This window comes from Myotis yumanensis, unplaced genomic scaffold (assembly GCF_028538775.1).
Source record: "Myotis yumanensis isolate MYYU_CA2020_CCGP unplaced genomic scaffold, mMyoYum1.0.hap1 SCAF_20, whole genome shotgun sequence".
Lineage (NCBI taxonomy): Eukaryota > Metazoa > Chordata > Mammalia > Chiroptera > Vespertilionidae > Myotis > Myotis yumanensis.
Window position 1 is genome coordinate 1,954,737 of NW_027223771.1, and position 21,612 is coordinate 1,976,348.

Consider the following 21,612-nt stretch of genomic DNA (forward strand, 5'->3'; position numbering starts at 1 on the left):
TTTTAAATTGATTTCAGAGAGAAAAAGGGAGAGGAAGAGAGAGAGAGAGAGGCATCAATGAAGAAAATCATTAATTGGCTGCCTCCTGCACACCCCCTACTGGGGAACGAGCCTGCAACCCAGGCATGTGCCCTTGACCGGGAATCGAACTCTGACCTCCTGGTCCATGGGTCTACATTCAATCATTGAGCCACACCTGGCCGGGCACGTTGACTGATTTTTGTACCTTGGATCGTTCTTGCATTTCAGGAATAAACCCCGTGTGGTCATGGTGTATAAGGCGCCCCACCCTTTTATTTTGGTTAATCCTCACCTGAGGGTATTTTTCTTTTTCTTTCTTTTCTTGTTTTTTTAAAATATATTTTATTGATTTTTTACAGAGAGGAAGGGAGAAGGATAGAGAGTTAGAAACATCGATGAGAGAGAAACATCGATCAGCTGCCTCCTGCACACCCCCTACTGGGGATGTGCCCGCAACCCAGGTACATGCCCTTGACCAGAATCGAACCTGGGAACCTTCAGTCCGCAGGCCGACGCTCTATCCACTGAGCCACACCGGTCAGGGCTCTTTTCTTTTTCTTTTTTTTTCCTGCGAAAAGCTTTATTGTTTCCTTTGGTCCAATGCATGGGAGAGGGCTCCAGGGTGGTTAAAAGAATGGCAAGTAGTTTCAGGAAGAGGCTCAGGTAAAAGCCAGAGACACTAGGGCAGGGGTGGGCAACCTTTTTGTGAGTGCGTGCCAAAACCAGCAAAATCTCTGACTCAAAATTCCTCTGCGTGCCAGCCCTAATTTTTTGAGAACATGTTACACCTACTTGATATCTCTTAAGGTGTACGTATGTGAAGAACCTTGAAGAAATAATAAAATTCATTCGAGCGACAAAAACACAGTAGATGATGATGAAAAATACATTTATTTTTGAATGTATACATGTACACTGATAGTCCGACAGAAAACTTTATGACTCCGTTTGATATTATCAGTGGGACTTTTGCTGCTGCATCACTGATGACAGAGATTTTACATCAGGTTTATATTTCGTGACCTTCAGAGATATGCACGAGCTACTGCTTTCATCCGTCAGGCTACTCCTATTACGAGACTTAACAAAATTCATCCCTGAGAACAAAGATTCACAAGCGTATGTGGATGAAACCAAAACACTGGTCGGATCTAGGAAGGCAGGGAGAGTTAAGGCAGAGGCATAGAAATTGCTCTTCCCCTCTCTCGTCCATCCATGTCTATGGTCTTTAAGATAACTTGTTATGTAAAATTATTTATCTAAGATGCACCTACACTGAATTTATCTGAAAAATAAAAAAGTCTATGTTAAGAAAAAAATTGTGCCCTAACTGGTTTGGCTCAGTGGATAGAGCATCGGCCTGCGGACTGAAGGGTCCCAGGTTCGATTCCGGTCAAGGGCATGTACCTTGGTTGTGGGCACATCCCCAGTAGGGGGTGTGCAGGAGGCAGCTGATTGAGATTTCTCTCTCTTTGATGTTTCTAATTCTCTATCCCTCTTCCTTCCACTCTGTAAAAAAATCAATAAAATATATATATATATTTTTTAAATATTTTATTTATTTATTTATTTATTTATTTATTTTTAAAATACATTTTATTGATTTTTTTACAGAGAGGAAGGGAGAGAGATAGAGAGTCAGAAACATCGATGAGAGAGAAACATCGATCAGCCGCCTCCTGCACATCTCCTACCGGGGATGTGCCTGCAACCCAGGCACATGCCCCCGACCGGAATCGAACCCGGGACCCCTCAGTCCGCAGGCCAACGCTCCATCCACTGAGCCAAACCAGTTTCAGCAATAAAATATATTTTTAAAAAAATTGTAAATGGAAGATTATAAGAGAGGGTTTCGCGTGCCAGCAAAAGTTACTGGCGTGCCATGTTTGGCACGCGTGCCAGAGGTTGCCCACCCCTGCACTAGGGGATGCAGAGGGGGCCCCTGAAAGGCCTCTGGGCTCCAAAGGCTCCTAGTCGTGCTTGAGGGGGAGCCTTTTGAAAAGATACCCTCCCAGCCCGGCCTGGGGGGGCGGCCAGCCTGCGGGGATGTTAGTCAGGTGGTCGCCCATCTTCTTGATCAGTTTCACCTCCTCATCCAGGAAGTGGTTCTCCAGGAAGTCGCAGAGATGAGGGTCAGCACGGGTAGAACCCAGGGCCTGCCGCTCCCAAAGGGCCTGGTTCAGGTTCGTCTCCAAGGCCAGGGCGGCTTCCCTGGCGTCCTGAGTTCTGCCCCAGTCATCCTGGGAAGGTTTCTGCACGTCCTGGAAGAGGATGCGGCCGCCACGTTCGTTTTGCAACTTTAAGAGATGCTCAGCGCCCTCGCGCTTCGCCCCAGAGTCACATTCTCAAGGTCGAAATAGAAGCCCCGAGAGAGGTAGGTGTGCAAGGCCCGCAGATGCAGGCTGGCCAGGCGGGTGACGGTGCCTCCACCTCTGGGAATAATTCTGACGAATTTGGGAGCCCGTGGTTGTTCGGCAATAAGGAGTTAAGGTAGAAAAACGAACAAACGGTGTGTTGGCTGGTCCCGGAGGTGGTTCTGAAGGTGGCGGCTGGATGAGACGCAGGAGAGTGGTCGGAGGCTGGAAGTGGGGGTGTCCCTGGGTCTGTTCTGTCCAAACACTATTGAAGCCAGAGACAGATCCGGGACCTTCGAGTGCACTGGAGGATATTTTCCCATTGATTTTTAGGGAGAATGGAAGAGAGAGGGAAAGATAGAGAAACATCGATGTGAGAGAAACACCTCAATTGGTTGCCTCCTGCACAAGCCGTGACCGGGGACCGGGCTGGGGAGGAGCCTGCAACCAAGGTATGTGCCCTTGACTGGAATCGAACCCGGGAGCCATCCACAGGCCGATGGTCTATCCACTGAGCCAACCCATCTAGGGCAGTGATGGCAAACCTATGACACGCGTGTCAGAGGTGACACGCGAACTCATTTTTTTGGTTGATTTTTCTTTGTTAAATGGCATTTAAATATATAAAATAAATATCAAAAATATGTCTTTCTTTTACTACGGTTGCAAATATCAAAAAATTTCTATATGGGACACGGCACCAGAGTTAAGTTAGGGTTTTTCAAAATGCTGACACGCCGAGCTCAAAAGGTTCGCCATCACTGATCTAAGGCTAAGCCTTTTAAGATGCTGCTGATTTTGATGGCGAGTATGTTGTTGAGGATTTTGGCATCAGCTTTCTTCAGGGATATTGGCCTATGGTTTTCTTGTAGTGTCTTTGTCTGGCTTTGGTATCAGGGTAATGCTGGCCTCAGAGAATGAGTTTGTGAGTATTCCCTCCACTTAACTGTTTTGGGAGAGTTTGAGGAGGTTCGGTATTAATTCTATTTTTGTTTGTTTTTTAATTTTATTAACAATTTTTTTTATTAAATGTATTGGGTGACATTGGCTAATATGACCATATGGGTTTCAAGTGTCCATTTCTGTGATACAAGATCTGTGTATTGCAGTGTGCACCTACCACCCAAATTCAAACCATCTTCCATCACCATATATTAGTCCCTCTCCATCCTTCAATTCTTCTTTAAATATTTGGTAAAATTCTCCAGTGAAACCATCTGCTTTTAGGCTTTCCTTTGTTGGGAGGGTTGTGGGTTTTTAAAAATATTTTTTTATTGATTTTATAGAGGAAGGGAGAGGGAGATGGAAACATCAATGATGAGAGAGAATCATGGATCGGCTGCCTCCTGCACGCCCCGCACTGGGGATCGAGCCTGCAACCCGGGCATGTGCCCTTGGCGGGAACCGAACCCGGGACCCTTCAGTCCTCAGTTCGACGCTCTATCCACTGAACCAAACCAGCTAGGGCTCATTTGTTGCTTCCTGTTTGTGCCCTGACCAGGGATCGAACCCACAACCTAGGTGTATCAGGATGATGCTCTAACCAACTGAACTACCCAACCAGGGCCACACCTTTTTTTTTTTTTGTGATGAGGACTTCAAGATCTGCTCTCTTAGCAACTTTTAAATATGAACTATAGTATTATTAACTACTAGTGGCCCGGTGCACGAAATTTGTGCACATTAAAAGGGAATTAATTAGAGGAAATATTTCAATGTTGCTATTTGCCCTTTCTCTATAATAGAAGTGTTAGAGATGAAAGAAAATTAGTAAAATGTATATGAAAATCTTCCGCCTGTCAGAGTCTGGGGTGCGCCACAGTGTTGGGGTCCAGCCCCAACAGGTCCAGGGGTTGTCATAGGTGTGGACAGAGTTGGTGATGAAGGAATGACATGGAGGCAGCGTTCAGTTGATCATCATGATTGGGTTCTCTCTTTATTGTCCTCTTACATCTGTATTTATATCATTTGATCCTATAAGCATGCCTCTATAATCACATCATGGTATGTTTTGGGTAACGTTCTACAGTTCCTTGTTTCTTATCTGACCTTAGCCAAAAATCCTGTCTCTATCTAGTCCTGTTGATTTTAATCTTGTCTAGGTTAATCTCTGTGTTCCACTACAAGGCTATTCCAAGGTCACTGCTCTACTGATAAGCTACAAGGAAGTGACTGAAGAAGTTTATCCTACCCAGTAAAGGTTATGTCCTCCCGGCCTCGCTGCTTGCCTTCCCTGGGACTGCCCTGTGTCGGTGGGTCTCCAGGGATATAGGCTTTGGTGCTTTCCCTGGTGGGCAGACCCCTGGGGATGCGGGCCCAACAAGTCCCAAATTTATTGCCAACAGTCTTAGACCAAGTTCTTCATAAGTAGTACATGGTATTTCTGTAACACTAGGGGGATTTACTGATTTATTCTCTTCCTTAGTCCTGTTAACCCCTAACCTGGGGAAACAACCTTTCTCGGGGAGGTGGTCCTGGTTAAAACACAAAGCACTAAGAGGGGGAAGCAAACATATGTCATATACGCCAGGTCCGTTGAAACATAAGCTGTGCAGATGTTTCTTCCCTGCAGCGACTGTGTCAAGCAGCAAGGGTGGACCGGCTTCCAGCAAATTCCCCCATTTTTATTTTTTAAATGACAGCGCGTGTAAATCAGCAGCCACCTCTCGGACTGGGTTGTTTAAGACTCAGAAGAAGACTTGTTTGTGATTTTGCTAACAGGTCAGTCCGAGGCTTAACCCTATATCGGCTCCCCACACCGCAGGACCCTGAGTCAAGTCCCCGCCCACCCACACACACCTCGAAATCGCCCAAGACCCAGACCCAGCTGGCTCCACCTTCATCAAGTCCTGCAGGGCGGGGGTGGGGGGTAAGGGAGTGGGAGGACGCAGTCTCAGGTCCCCCCGCCTGGGTGGGAGAGACTTGAAGACCATTTACATATTAGCTCTTTATTATATAGGACTAGAGGCCCCATGCACGAAATCGTGCAGGGAGGGCGGGGTCCCTCAGCCCGGCCTACACCCTCTCACAATCCGGGACCACTGGTTCCTAACCACTGGCCTGCCTGCCTGCCTGCCTGATGTCCCTAACCACTCTGCCTGCCTGCCTGATTGCCCCTAACCACTCTGCCTGCCTGCCTGATCAACCCAACCACTCTGCCTGCCTGATCACCTCTAACCACTCTGCTTGCCTGCCTGATCACCCTTAATCACTCTGCCTGCCTGATCACCCCTAACCACTCTGCCTGTCTGTCTGATCGCCCCTAACTGCTCACCTGCCCATCTGATCACCCCTAACCGCCTCTGCCTCGGCCCCCGGCCGCCACAGCTTCATCTGGAAGGACGTCCAGAAGGTTGTTTGGCTGTCCAGTCTAATTAGCATATTACGCTTTTATTATTATAGATAGTCACCATGCTATACGTTACACTTCCCAATTTTTCTGTTTCTTCATATTCCAATCTGGGTAGGTGTGTATCTGTAGGAATTACTCATTTCTTTTAGGTTATCCAATTCATTGGTGTATCACTGCTCACAATATTCTCTTATAATCTTTATGTCTGTGAAATCAGCTGTAATGCCTCCCTTTTCACTTCTAATTTTAATTAGTGGAGTTTTCTCTCCCCTCCATACCCCCCCCCCCACCCCCCGCTTGGTTCCTATAGCTGAGGGTTTGTCAGTTTTGTTGATCTTTTCAAAAACGAACTCTTCATTTTGTTGACTTTTTTTCCTATTGTTTCTCTACGCTCTGTTTTGTTTACTATCTCTGCTCTCATCTTTATTATTTCCTTCCTCTGCTAGCTTGGGTCTAGTGTATTCTTGTTTTTTAGTTGCTTGAGGTATGAAGTGAGGTTGTTGATTTGAGCCCTTTCTTCTTTTTTAATGCGAACATTTCGTAGCTCTAAACTCCCCCTTAGCGCCGCTTCCTCTGCGTCTCATAAGGTTTGGAATATTGTCTTTTTCTTTTCATTGGTCTCAGGGTAGTTTCTGATTTCCCTTGTGATTTATTCTTTGACCCATCGGTTGTTTAAAAGTGTGTTGTTTAATTTCCATCCGTTTGTGGATTTTTCTGGTTTCCCCTCTGCTATTGATTTCTGGTTTCATTCCATTGTTCCTGGAAAAAATACTTGCTATGATTTCAATCTTTTTAAAAATATATATATTTTTATTATTGCCCTAGCCCAGGGGTCCTCAAACTATGGCCCGCGGGCCACATGCAAATACAAATATTGTATTTGTTCCCGTTTTGTTTTTTTTTACTTCAAAATAAGATATGTGCAGTGTGCATAGGAATTTGTTCATAGTTTTTTTTTAAACTATAGTCCGGCCCTCCAACGGTCTGAGGGACAGTGAACTGGCTCCCTGTTTAAAAAGTTTGAGGACCCCTGCCCTAGCCAGTTTGGCTCAATGCATAGAGTGTCAGCCTGCAGACTGAAGGGTCACGGGTTCGATTCCGATCAAGGGCACGTTCCTCGGTTGCAGGCTCCTCCCTGGCCTGGACCCTGATCAGGGCGTGTGCAGGAGGCAACCAATCCATGTGTTTCTCTCACATCGATGTTTCTCTCTGTCTTTCCCTCTCTCTTCCACTCTTTCTAAAAAGATCCAAATAAAGAAAAAGAAACACTGCTCTCATCCCCTGACATTGCTGTCACCAGCAACAAGCCAGTCCAGGGCTGACCACAGCGATACGTTTAAGGACTTCTTTGTAATTTAGGGAGGGACGTCACCCTAAAATTAACTAATAACCACAAACGCATCTCCAGGCAGCAGCGCTGGGCCCTGTGGAGCTGGCTGAAGGCTCTGGGCGGCACAGAGGCTTAGAGGGCGCGGCTCAGGCTGGGGCTGGGGTCTGGGGTCTGTGTTCGAGGAAGACGGCTGAGACTCACTGTCAGTGTCAGGCTGCCCTGCTGTGCCGGCAGCACCCTTGGCTGGCCTGCGGTGAGCATGGGGGCACCTTGGGGCTTTCTCTTTATTTCAGAGAAGAAGAGAGAGGGAGAGACAGAGAAACATCGATGATGAGAGAGAATCATTGACCGGCTGCCTCCTGCACGCCCCCTACTGGGGATCGAGCCTGCAACCCGGGCGTGTGCCCTCACCGGGAATCGAACTGTGACCTCCTGGTTCATAGGTCGACGCTCAGCCACTGAGCCACACTTGTCGGGCTTATTGATAATTTATTATTATTATTTTTTTATCCTCACTTGAGGATATGTTTTTATTGATTTTTTTTTTTTAGAGAGAGGAAGGGAGAGAGAAACAGAAACATCAATGTGTGAGAGAAATATCCCTGTAGGAACCCCGACTGGGAATCGAACCCACGACCTTTTGGTGTACAGGATGACGCTCCACCCAACTCAGCCACCCAGCCATGGCTATCTTTCCTTTTCAAATGTTCTCATTTTACCTTCTATCCTTTCAAACCTTTTTAGCCTTCTTGTTTCCTTCCATATCTTCTCTTTTAATTATCTGTTTTTATTGTTATAGTTCCCTTCAACTTAAAAAATCGTATTTTTCTGACTAGGAAAGTGTAATGTATTTTTATTGCTAAATGTTTGGAAAATATAGGAACGGGTATAAAGAACGAAATTAAAATATCCCATTAAGCCTCCTCTAGGAATAACCACTGTTGCTGTTTTATTGTATTCTCTTCAACTGCTTTTTCTATTCATAAACACTTAGAGATATTGCTTTAACCCTTTGTCTGACGTAAGTGGTGTAAATATTTTCCTATGATTTGAGGCTTGTTGGAAAAAAATCTTTATTTTTTATGTTTTTTAAATACATTTGTATTGATTTCAGAGAGGAAGGAAGAGGGAGAGAGAAACATCAATGATAAGAGAGAAACATGGATCAGCTGCCTCCTGCACACCCTACTGGGGATCGAGCCTGCAACCCGGGCATGTATTCTTGACCAGGGATCGAACCGTGACCTCCTGGTTCATAGGTCGATGCTCAACCACTGAGCCACGCTGGCTGGGCATAAAATCTTTTTTTTAAACTAGAAGCCCGGTGCACAAAAATCTGCACTCGGCTGATGGGGGTCAGGGGGTTCCTCTGCCTGGCCTGCACCTTCTTGCAGTCTAGGAGCCCTCAGGGGATGTCTGACTGTTGGCTTAGGCCTGCAAGCAGGCCTCTGGGGAGCGGGCCTAAGCTGGCAGTCAGACATCCTTAGCTCTTCTGCAGAGGCAGGAGAGGCTCCCGCCACCACCGCTGCACTCACCAGCCATGAGCCCTGCTTCTGGCTGAGCGACACTCCCTCTGTGGGAGCGCACTGACCACCAGGGGGCAGCTCCAGCGTTGAGCGTCTGCCCCCTGGTGGTCAGTGCGCATCACAGCGACTGGTCGTTTTGCTGTTTGGTCAATTTGCATATTAGCCTTTTATTATATAGGAGGATAGCCAAGTTGCACATGGTTGCTGTGAAAATGTCAAACTACACTAAGTGTTGAGTGTCCACCCAGGGGTCTACAGGAAACAGTGAAAGTGATCGGTCCTTCACACCCTCCTTCCACACCTGTGCCTGGGAGAACCAGCCCCTGGTAACCACCATGCGCCCTTCAGCATACATCCTTGTAGACTTTGAAAATGCATTTTCCTGTGTGTTTTCCACAACAAACATGTTAAACACACTGTTCCTCCTTTTGCTTTCTCACTCAGCAATACAGGATGGGCATCAGCCCTGAGCAGGGGGAGGTGGGGTCTTAAAGGGGCCACAGCCTGCAGCCCGGGAGGGGGACAAGCTGCCCGCCCTGTGGTCCCCGGCGCCATCGGCTGCACCTGTGCCTGCGGTCCAGGAGAGGGACAATCTGCACGCCCCACGGTCCCTGCGACCCCCGGTGCCAGCGGTTCTGCCTGCGGCCCGGGAGAGGGACAAGCCACCCACCCCGCGGTCCTGGGCGACTGCGGCTGCGGCTGCAGCCTGGGCAAAGCCGCCCACCCATGGTCCCCTGCAGAAGCAGCTGGCCCAGGCGAAGCCGGCCTGGGTCCCGGGTGCCTGTGACCGGCCTGAGGAGGGAATCCTAGGTCCCTGGTGCGGGGTGAGGTAGAGGCGGTTAGGGGCGATCAGGCCAGCAGAGGAGCAGTTAGGGGCAATCAGGCAGGCAGGCAGAGGGGTTAGGGGTGATCAGACAGGCAGGCAGGCAAGCGGTTAGGAGCCAGTGGTCCCGGATTGTGAGAGGTAGTCGGACATCCCCCGAGGGGTCCCGGATTGGAGAGGGTGCAGGCTGGGCTGAGGAATCCCCCCAACCCCCTGCATGAATTTCATGTACCGGGCCTCTAGTATTATCATAATAGTCTTCTAGTGCGGTAGTATTTTACAGAGGAGAAAACTGAGGCACAGAGTGCTTAAGTAACTTGTCAAAGGTCACACAGCGAGCTAGATGTAGAACCTGGATCAACCCTGGCAGTCCCAAATCTGTGGTTTTTGTTTGTTTGTTTGTTTTTGTTTTGTTTTTTTTAAAATATATTTTATTGATTTTTCACAGAGAGGAAGGGAGAGAGATAGAGAGAGTTAGAAACATCGATGAGAGAGAAACATCGATCAGCTGCCTCCTGCACATCCCCCACCAGGGACGTGCCCGCAACCAAGGTACATGCCCTTGACTGGAATCGAACCCGGGACCTCTCAGTCCACAGGCTGACCCTCTACCCACTGAGCCAAACCGGTTTCGGCTGTTTGTTTGTTTTTTATTTTTTTTTAAATATATTTTATTGATTTTTTACAGAGAGGAAGGGAGCGGGATAGAGAGTTAGAAACATCGTTGAGAGAGAAACATCGATCAGCTGCCTCCTGCACATCTCCCACTGGGGATGTGCCCACAACCAAGGTACATGCCCTTGACCGGAATCGAACCTGGGACCCTTCAGTCCTCAGGCCGATGCTCTATCCACTGAGCCAAACCGGTTTTGGCTGTTTGTTTGTTTTTTAAACGTTGGAATCTTTTTTTTTTTTCCTCAGAGAGGAAGAGAGAGGTAGAAACATCAATGATGAGAGAGAATCACCGATCGGCTGCCTCCTGCACGCTCCCAACTGGGGATTGAGCCCAAAACCTGGACATGTGCCCTCAACCGGAATCAAACCCGGGACCCTCCAGTCTGCCAACAGTCGGACATCCCTAGGTCAGGGCTGTGGTTTTTTGTTTGTTTGTTTTTTTTTTGTTTTTTTTAATAAACCTTTTTATCTTTGGCCTTTTTTTTACAAAATATATTTTATTGATTTTTTGAAGACAGGAAGGGAGAGAGATAGAGAGTTAGAAACATCGATGAGAGAGAAACATCCATCAGCTGTCTCTTGCACACCCCCCACTGGAGATGTGCCTGCAGCCAAGGTACATGCCCTTGACCGGAATCGAACCTGGGACCCTTCACTCCACAGGCTGACACTCTATCCACTGAGCCAAACCTGTCAGGGCTAGGGCTGTGTTTTTAATCAATATGCTATTCTGGCCCTAGCTGGTTTGACTCAGTGGATAGAGCATCAGCCTGAGGACTGAGGGTCCCGGGTTCGATCCTGGTCAAGGGCACATACCTTGGTTGCAGGTTCCCCAGCCCTGGTCCGGGTGTGTGCAGGAGGCAACCAATCGATGTGTCTCTCTCGCATCGATGTTTGTCTCTCTCTCCCTCTCCCTTCCACTCTTTCTAAAAATCAATGGAAAAATATCCTTGGGTGAGGATTAAAAAAATAAATGCTGTTCTGTTTCCCTAGCTAATAGCACCTGGGCTCACGGGACAGTTTCTTCCTGCAGCGCGAGGCCTCATTGCTGTCGCGTCCTCTGATAATTAAGTGATGGCCGGACATGGCCTGTTGCAGTCACACTGCAACCATGTGAGCAAGCAGCGCCATGTGCCTTCTGGGTCAGAGGACCGGCCATGAACTCGCAGGCCTGGCCGTGTCTGCCACAGCCTCACTCAGGACCCCCGCACGGAGCCCGGCCTGGGGCTCGGGGCCTGGCCGGCCCCAAGGCGAGGAGACTGGAAGCTGGTCAGCAGGTCCCCGTGTGAGGGCAGAAGGTGAGGCTAGAGACCACCAGGGTGTGCATGGGGGGGCAGCAGAAGGGAGATCACGTGCGTGCGTGTCATTTCCTGCGAAACAGGGCCCGACCAAAGCGCAGCAGCTCCTGTCCCCCAGGCCCGGCCTGTGAGAGAGGAAATAGCAGAGAGGTCTTCCCTGCACGAGAGAGTACGTGCAGAGCTCTCCATCCTTTCAAATCGCTGCACATCACCAGTCAGAGGCTCCATCGCTCCACAAATATTTAGATTCTCTCTCTTTTTAAATGTAAGCAAAGCTGCAGAGGGGAAACCCCACTCCTTCTACCAGGCTCTCCCTGTTTCTGGGTTTTCTTTTATACCTTCTAGCAAGGTAGAGTTTTCTCATGCCACATTTCTTGCTAAATTTATTCCTAGGTGTTTTCTTTTTTTAAATATATTTTTATTGATTCAGAGAGGGAAAGAGGGATAGAAACATCAATGATGAGAGAGAATCACTGATTGGCTGCCTCCTGCACGCCCCCTACTGGGGATCGAGCCCGAAACCCGGGCATGTGCCCTTGGCCGGAATTGAACCTGGGACCCTTCAGTCCTCAGGCTGGTGCTCTATCCATTGAGCCACACCAGCTAGGGCCCTAGGTATTTTAGAGCTGTGGTTCTTATGACCTTATGTGGTAGGTATTTATTTTATTTTTAATTATTTTATTTATTTATTCTTTAAAATATATTTGTATTGATATCAGAGATGAAGTGAGAGGGAGAGAGAGCTAGAAACATCAATGATAAGAATTATGGACCAGCTGCCTCCTGCACGCCCTCCTGGGGATCGAGCCTGCAACCTGGGCATGTGCCCTGACTGGGAATCGAACCCTGACCTATATTGTCACATCTGTCCACCTGTGTGCATGCCGATGTTGATACTAGGTTAAAAAGTGCCTTCTCTACTCCAAAATGATGGAACAGTTTGCTTTTATTTTCTTCTAAATTTACATTCGTACTTAGGGGAGACCTAAAGCTTTTCGTTTGCATTCAAATAACATAGCGGCTTGTTTGGGGGCTTATGGTATGAGATGGAACTCACCTTGATCTTCCAAATTGTTCGTCAGCTGAACCAACGAGATGTATCCGATTACCCATCCTCTCCCCGTTGACTTGAAATCCCACCTTTATCACACTTCAAATTCTTACTCCTATTGAATCTCTTTCTCAGTTTTCTATTCGGTTCTATTGATCTGTTAGTTTATTGCCAGGCCAATACTGTACAATGACTTTATTTCTTATTAGAAAAGCAATAAAGGCTTATTACAGAAAACTCAGAAAACACACAGGCACAAACAGACCGAATATAAAACACTGGGAATTGCATCCGGGACTAAGGACTGTATCACCTTGCTTTCTATCACTTCAGATCATTTAATTTCTATAACCATGTGTAAATATATACTTGGACAGTGACATAAAGACCATGCCACATGAGTAGTTTGGCAAACTTTTTTCACTTTATGATACTTCGGGGATATGTTTCCTTGCTGGTAAATACTCTTTTCAAAACTTTTTTTGTTGCCTTAGCCTAGCCAGTTTGGCTCAGTGGATAGAGCATAGGCCTGTGGACTGAAAGGTCCCGGGTTCAATTCCAGTCAAGGGCACATGCCTGGATTGTGGGCTTGATCCCCAGTGGGGGGCATGCAGGAGACAGCTGATCAATGATTCTCTCATCATTGATGTTTCTATCTCTCTCTCCTTCTCTGATTACAAAAATAATAAAAATTTTTTTTAAAAAACAACTCTTTTGTTGTAAACTCTAACATGCATATAGAAAAGTACACCAAACAGCCGTAGCTGGATAGAGTGTCAGCCTATGGACTGAAGGGTCTCAGGTTCGATTCCCGGTCAAGGGTACATAACTCAGTTGCAGGTTCAATCCCTAGGCCAGTGGGGACATGAGCGGGAGGCAGCCAATCGATGTCTCTCTCATATTGATGTTTCTCTCTCTCTCTTTCTCTCTCTCTCTCCTTCCCTCCCTCCTCTCCCCCTTTCACTCTCTCTAAAAAATCAATAGAAAAAATATCCTTGAGTGAGGATTACAAAACAAAGTATTGTGTTTACCTTTTGGTATATATGTATATACTAGAGGCCCGGTGCACAAAATTCATGCACTCGGGGGGTCCCTCAGCCTGGATGTCCAACTGCCGTGGAGGCAGGAGAGGCTCCCACCACCGCCACTGTGCTAGCCAGTCGTGAGCCTGGCTCAGGGCTTCTGGCTGAGCAGCGCTCCCCGTGTGGGAGCGCACTGACCACCAGGGGGCAGCTCCTGCATTGAGCGTCTGCCCCCTGGTGGTCAGTGCATGTCATAGTGACTGGTCGACCAGTTGTTCCGGTCATAATGGTCACTTAGACTTTTATATATATAGAAGAGAGAGAGGGGGGGAGGGAGGGAGAAAGACATCAATTTGCTGTTGTACCTCTTCACCCATTCATTACTTGATTTCTGTATGTGCCCTGACAGGATTGAGCCCGAAACCTTGGCATAGCGGGGTGATGCTCTAACCATTGAGCTACCCGGACAGGGAACAAAAGACTTTTGAAAGACCCCTCCCTCAGTCAGGCTGCACTTGTCCCTGGATGGCCTCAAGGCCACGAACGCACCCAGCCCAATTATAAAGGGAATCCGTACCACTCGGAACCGGCAGTCCCTTTGGGATACAAAATAGAATTTTGAAAAATAAACTGGGCAACTTTTGCACAGAAACCTAATTCAGGCGGCCACAGGCTTTGTCCCTCAGAGTCCACGCAAAGGTCTGCAGAGTCAGGACGAGCCTCCTTGGTATTCTCTGCAGTTATTTGTGGACTGGAACCATACTCATTGATCTATTATTGAACACACTGCTTGCCTGCGTTTTTGAATTCACTAAAAGCTTTTGTTTGGATGTATTGATTGTATTTGAACATGGCTATCCTCCCAAGACTGTTAAATCACCCCCTCTGACAAACTTAACATTCCTTAAAGCAGTGCTACAAATACATCCACTATCTGTGTGTTTTCATATACGCAAATTTGAAATGGATAAGCCACAAAAATTTAAAAAATGACTATCGCCCGGCCGGCGTGGCTCAGTGGTTGAGCATCGACCTATGAACCAGGAGGTCACGGTTCGAATCCCGGTCAGGGCACATGGCCGGGTTGCAGGCTCGATCCCCTTCTTCTCAGAAAGCAATAAAAATATATTAAAAACTAAAAATAAAATAATACCTCTAGGAGAGGAAGGACGCAGGGTAAAAGGGACAGGGATTGAGGTCAGACTTTTCTAAATGTACCAGGTTTTGTAGATTGGACTCTAGAATTTTGTGAATGTTGAACATCGAGTAAAACAAACTTAAATCAAAACGTATTGGCAATTTGCATCTCCCTTTCTTTTTTTCTTTCACAGAACCAGCTCTTGGCCTCATTGATTTTTCTTGAACATTTGCCTGTTTCCGATTTTATTGATTTCTGCTCTTATTCCTTTCTGCTGATGTTGAGTTTAATCTGCTCTTTTTCTAGTTACTTAGTGTGGCAGGTTGATTTAAAAAATTTATTCTTGTTCATCCTGACCAGTGGGCTGAGTGATTAGAGCTTTGGCCTGAGCACCAAAGGGTCTCGGGTTCGATTCCCGGTCAAGGGCATGTACCTGGGTTGCGGATTTGCTACCTGCCCCCCCCCACCCCCCGCATTGGCATGTGTGGGAGGCAACCAGTCCATGTGTCTTGTGTCTCTCTCACATCAATGTTTATCTCTCTCTCTCTCACCCCCCTCCTCCCCTTCCTTCCACTCTCTCTGAAAAGCAATTGAAAACAAAAAATATATATAGAAAATAAATCAATAAAAATTTCTTCCTTTCTAATACAAATATCTGCACAGCTATAAACTCCTTCCTAAGAATGTTGCGTGTATGTGAAGTTTTGTTTTTAAAATTACAAATCCAGTTTCCTGAATAGCTACAGGGATGTTCAGATTATGTTTCTTCTTTTTTAAAAAAAAAATATTTTTATTGATTTCAGAGAAGAAGAGAGAGGGAGAGAGAGAAACATCAATGATGAGAGAGAACCATTGATCAGCTGCCTCCTACACGCCCCCTACTGGGGATCGAGCCCACAACCAAGGTACATGCCCTTGACCGGAATCGAACCCGGGACCCTTCAGTCCGCAGGCCGACGCTCTATCCACTGAGCCACACTGGCCAGGGCGATTATCTATTTCTTCTTATGCCAGTTCTGGTCATTTGTGTTTTTCAGTGACTTCCCAAGGGATGGGCTGGGTGTTCACGGGCCCTTCCCTCAGGCTGGCTGGACCTCCGGCATCGCCCAGTCCTGAATGAGCTGCACGAGCTGCGAGAATGGTTCGGCTCCAGCTTTATTTCTTTTTTTCCTTTTAATATTTTTATTGATTTCAGAGAGGAAGGGAGAGGGAGAGAGAGATAGAAACATCAATGATGAGAGAGAATGATTGATCGGCTGCCTCCTGCACACCCCACACTGAGGATCAAGCCTGCAACCCGGGCATGTGCCCTTGACCGGACTCGAACCTGGGACCCTTCGGTCCGCAGGCCGACGCTCTATCCACTGAGCCAAACAGGTCAGGGATAGAGTTTTCTTTCTTCTTTTCTGTTTAACCCTGTTTCCTATTGGCTATACTGTTTCTGTGGTCGGCAGAATCATGGCCTCCCGAAGACGTCCATATCCTAATCCCCAGGACCTGGGAGCTTGGGAAGTCCCATGGCAAGGGGGAAGCAAGGCTGCAGGTGCAGTAACTGCTGTGCATCAGCTGACTTTAAAGACGGAAGCACCCTGGCTGGTTTAGCTCAGTGGATAGAGTGTCGGCCTGCAGACTGAATGGTCCCGGGTTTGATTCCTTTAAGGCAGGGGTCCTCAAACTACGGCCCGGGGGCCACATGCAAATACAAATATTGTATTTGTTCCCGTTTTGTTTTTTTACTTCAAAATAAGATCTGTGCAGTGTGCATAGGAATTTGTTCATAGTTGGTTTTTTTTAAAATATATTTTATTGATTTTTTACAGAGAGGAAGGGAGAGGGATAGAGAGTTAGAAACATCGATGAGAGAGAAACATCAATCAGCTGCCTCCTGCACATCCCCTACTGGGGATGTGCCCGCAACCAAGATACATGCCCTTGACCGGAATCGAACACGGGACCCTTCAGTCTGCAGGCCGACGCTCTATCCACTGAGCCAAACCGGTGCTGGCATGTTCATAGTTTTTTTTAAAACTATAGTCCGGCCCTCCAATGGTCTGAGGGACAGTGAACTGGCCCCCTGTTTAAAAAGTTTGAGGACCCCTGGTTTAAGGGCACAGGCCTGGGTTGCAGGCTTGATCCCCAGTGTGGGGCATGCAGGAGGCAGCCAACCAGTGATTCTCATCGTTGATGTTTCTACTTCTCTCTCCCTCTCCCTTCCTCTCTTATATCAATAAAAATATATTTTAAAAAATAAATAAAAAGCCCTGACCAGTTTGGCTCAGTGGATAAGAGCGTCGGCCTGTGGACTGAAGGGTCCCAGGTTCGATTCCGGTCAAGGGCATGTACCTTGGTCGCGGGCACATCCCCAGTGCGGGGTGTGCAGGAGGCGGCTGATGGATGTTTCTCTCTCATCGATGTTTCTAACTCTCTATCCCTCTCCCTTCCTCTCTGTAAAAAAAAAAAATCAATAAAATATATTTTAAAAAATAAATAAATAAAAGAATTAATTATATGTAAAAAAAAACAAACAAACACTGTCAGCTAATAAACGTGTGTTGTTTTAAGACACCGAATTTGTGATCATCTCTGATAGCAGCATGAGGCAACTAATATCCTTTTTTCTCCTAACAAAACGAATACACTTCTTTAAATAGTTTTTTTTTTTCCGTTTCTTTTCCTACCATTTGTTGGACTCATCACATGTCTTTATTCCATTTCCCCCTCGCTGATGGTTTGCAAGCTCGAGATCCTATCTTTGTTATGCTGGTGGTTACCCTCATGTTTTCGCCTTTTCTCGGTGTCATCTGTGCGCTTAAGGCGAGAGTCCAATCATTGTGGAAGTCTCGTTATGAAAAACAGCATCTCCTCCCTCCCCCCCGCCCCCACCACCTTCTCCACAGCGGAAACCACTTTCGCTCCTTTAGCGGATCCTGCGCAGATTTGCTTCTTTATCTCTCACCCGTATGCACGTACTGCTCTGTCTTGATTTCTCAGATTTAGTCACTGTCTGTTGACTTTCCACTGGAGAGGATGAAGGTTGAACTCTCACTGTTAGAATACGTGCGTATGCGCATGCACACGCGCCACACACGCTCACACACACACACACACCCCTTCCCAGTCCTCCTGAGCGGGTAGGAGGTAGGAGAATGAATGAATGAATGAATGAACTTTAGTATCCTATAGAATAAAAGGCTAATATGCAAATAGACCAAACGGCAGAACAACCAAACAACCGGTTGCTATGACGTGCACTGACCACCAGAGGGCGTGCGTGGAACATGGCAGGCATGGGCTGTGGCTGAATGGTGGAGCAGGTGAGCAGGGGCGCCAGACCAAGGCGGGGCACTGGTGGTTGTCATCAGAGTGAGCCTCTAGTGGTTACTGAAAGTTCTTTGCTCCTGCATGCCGCAGTCCCACCTGGCGCTCGCACCTGCTGCCAGTGCCCGGTACCAGCCCCAATCGCCTCTGAGGACTTCTTCACCACCCCCTGCTCACACCCACTGAGGGCGCCGGCCCTGCTCACAGCTGCTGCTGGCACCAGTCCCAATCGCTCCCCGCCATCAGCAGAGCCATCAGTGGGAGCCAGCGCGTGGGGGCGGTGGCAACTGGAGTGGGGCTGCCGGCAGACAGGGGACTGGGGGCCGCAGCAGGAGGGGCCGGGCGGGGGTGTGGAGGATGGGCCGAGACCCACAGTTCCTTTCAAGGTGCACGAATTCGTGCACTGGGCCCCCAGTGTTCAAATAATAGGCTATCATACAGCTGTGAAAATGAAAGAACTCTGGCTTCAGGTAACAACCACTTCAAATCCTGACAGTATAATGATGAGTGAAGAAAAGCTTGTCTTGCCCGGCTGGCATGGCTCAGTGGTTGAGCATGGACTTATGAACCAGGAGATCACGGTTTGATTCCTGGTCAGGGCACATGCCTGGGTTGCGGGCTCGATCCCCAGTAGAGGGCGTGCAGGAGGCTGCCTGTCAATGATTCTCTCTTATCTTTAATGTTTCTTTTTTTTTTAATATGTTTTTTTTAATTGATTTCTTATAGAGAGGAAGGGAGAGGGATAGAGAGTTAGAAACATCGATGAGAGAGAAACATCGATCAGCTGCCTCCTGCACACTCCCTACTGGGTATGTGTCTGCAACCAAGGTACATGCCCTTGATCGGAATCGAACCTGGGACCCTTGAGTCCGCAGGCCGACGCTCTATCCATTGAGCCAAACCAGTTAGGGCTTTAATGTTTCTCTCTTTCTCTCTCTCCCTCTCCCTTCCTCTCTGAAATCAATAAAAAAGATTTAAAAGAGAAGAAAAGATGTCTCAGATACCACATAATGACATCTTTAAAAATTTTTATTATATTTTTTTTTATTGATTTGAGAGAGAGAGAGAGACAAAGGGAGAGAGAAACATGGATTTGTTGTTCCACTTACTGATGCATTCATTGGTTGATTCTTAATGTGTCCAACCTTGGCGTATCTGGACGCCGCTCTAACCCACTGAGCTACTGGGCCAGGACCTCGTATCTTGCATTTCTGAGTTAAGAGCCTCTGACTGCTCTGGGCTTCTGTAGCAGTCATCTTCTTGCGAGTGGTTTATGCTGCAATTTCCTCCTTTAATCTAGTCTCATTCTCTTTCCTTCTTCCAAGGGTCCCTGACCACTTCTAGTCTGTTGAGAGCACTCTGGGTCTTCCCAGTGTTGCCATGGTGTGTGTGCGCATGCACGTGTGTGCGTGTGTGTCTGCCTACCTCACCTTTGATCCAGTAACTACCATTTATATTCATGAAAAGAATAGTCAGGACACGAACCTTGGTTGCCGGCTCCTCCCCAGCCTGGGCCCTGGTCAGAATCGTGCAGGAGGCAACCAATCGATGTGTTTCTCTGTCTTTCCCTCTCTCTTCCACTCTCTCTAAAAAAAATGAATGGGGCCCTCACCGGTTTGGCTCAGTATATAGAGCGTCAGCCTGCGGACTGAAGGGTCCCAGGTTCGATTCCGGTCAAGGGCATTGTACCTTGGTTGCGGGCACATCCCAAGTAGTGGGTGTGCAGGAGGCAGCTGATCGATGTTTCTCTCATCGATGTTTCTAACTCTCTATCCCTCTCCCTTCCTCTCTGTAAAAAATCAATAAAATATATTTTTAAAAAAATGAATGGGAAAATATCCTCGGGTGAGGATTAAAAAGAAAAAGAAACGAATCAGGATACTCTTTAATATTCTGGAACTTGAGTCTGGGAATGCCCTTAGGCACACCTTGCTTCAAATAGGGAGGTATTGTCACTCAGAATGTACCTTAGCATGGGGGTTCCTGTTGGGGGGGGCAGAGAGAGAGAGAGCGAGAGAGAGAGAGAGAGAGAGAGGCCTGCCAGGGAAGCCCTAACCCCTAAGGTTGATTGTCACTCCAGAGGTGTTTTTTTTTTGTTTTTGTTTTTTGGTTTTTTTAATATATTTTATTGATTTTTTACAGAGAGGAAGGGAGAGGGATAGAGAGTTAGAAACATCAATGAGAGAGAAACATCTACCAGCTGCCTCCTGCGCACCTCCTACTGGGGATGTGCCCACAACCAAGGGTACATGCCCTTGACCGGAATCGAACCTGGGACCTTTCAGTCCACAGGCCGACACTCTATCCACTGAGCCAAACCGGTTTGGCACTCCAGAGGTTCTAATTGGTCTGGAGTAGATAGATACACCTATACAAACAAGTGCAGGAGGAAAATTCAAGGTCAACTTAAGAAGAGTGACAAAGGGGCACTTGCCTAGTTATGGAAAAATCTCATAGAACTACAGGCATGAAAACATCACGGACCCACACAGGCAGGCCGTGGGCCAGAATAAAAAGCCAAGAAATAGGCCCCGGTTGGGCAGCTCAGCTGGTTAGAGCATCGTCTGATACGCCAAGGTTGTGGGTTTGGTCTGTGGTCACAGCACGTATGAGAACCAACCAATGGCCCTGGCTGGTTTGGTTCAGTGGATAGAGTGTCGGCCTATGGACTAGAGGGTCCCGGGTTTGATCCAGGCAAGGGCACGTGCCCAGGTTGCAGGCTCGATCCCCAGTGTGGGGTGTGCAGGAGGCAGCCGATCAATGATTCTCTCTCATCATTGATATTTCTATCTCTCTCTCCCTCTTCCTTCCTTTCTGAAATCAATAAGAATATATATATTAGCCCTAACCGGTTTGGCTCAGTGGATAGAGCGTCGGTCTGCGGACTGAAGGGTCCCAGGTTTGATTCTGGTCAAGGGCCTGTACCTTGGTTGCGGGCACATCCCCAGTAGGGGGCGTGCAGGAGGCAGCTGATTGATGTTTCTCTCTCATCAATGTTTCTAACTCTATCTCTCTCCCTTCCTCTCTGTAAAAAATCAATAAAATATATTTTTAAAAAAGAATATATATATTATATTCTGGATCTTGAGTCTGGGAGTGCCCTTAGGCATTTATATATATGATCTACACTAATAAAAGAGAAACATGGTAATTAGCGTACGACCGCTACCCTTTTCATTGGCTAATCAGTGAGGATATGCAAATTAACTGTCAGCCAAGATGGCGGCCGGCAGCCAGGCAGCTGGAAGCGAACATGAGACTTGCTTGCTCCAGTGACTGCGGACTCCAACGTTCCCCGCCTGCCGCTGCCGGCCTCTCAACTGCAACTCTAAGCAACTATGTACTAAGTTGCAAATAAGAAGCTAAACAAAACCCCAGAAATCAGCCAGACTGAAATCCAGCCGGACTGAAACATTGTATCCATGTTTTCAGCAGCGAGGCCTCAGAGCTAAAGCTGACCCAGAATAAAAAAAACAAAAAAAAGAAAACAAGGAGCGGTTGGAAGCTTCAGTCACTCGCTTCCAGAAAACAGCCCTCAGCCCCTCAGCCAGACTGGCCAGGCACCCCAGTGGGGACCCCCACCCTGATCCAGGACACCCTTCAGGGCAAACCAGCCGGCTCCCACCCGTGCACCAGGCCTCTATCCTATATAGTGAAAGGGTAATATGCCTCCCGGCACCGGGATCAGCGGAGCAGCGAGGCTC

The 21,612-nt window shown here is 47.5% G+C and overlaps 1 pseudogene; it reads right to left on the minus strand.

Annotated features, from left to right (window-relative positions):
* Positions 1 to 1,991: 1,991 nt before the first annotated feature.
* LOC138998550 (ferritin light chain pseudogene) lies at positions 1,992 to 8,938 on the minus strand (annotated as a pseudogene).
* Positions 8,939 to 21,612: the final 12,674 nt, after the last annotated feature.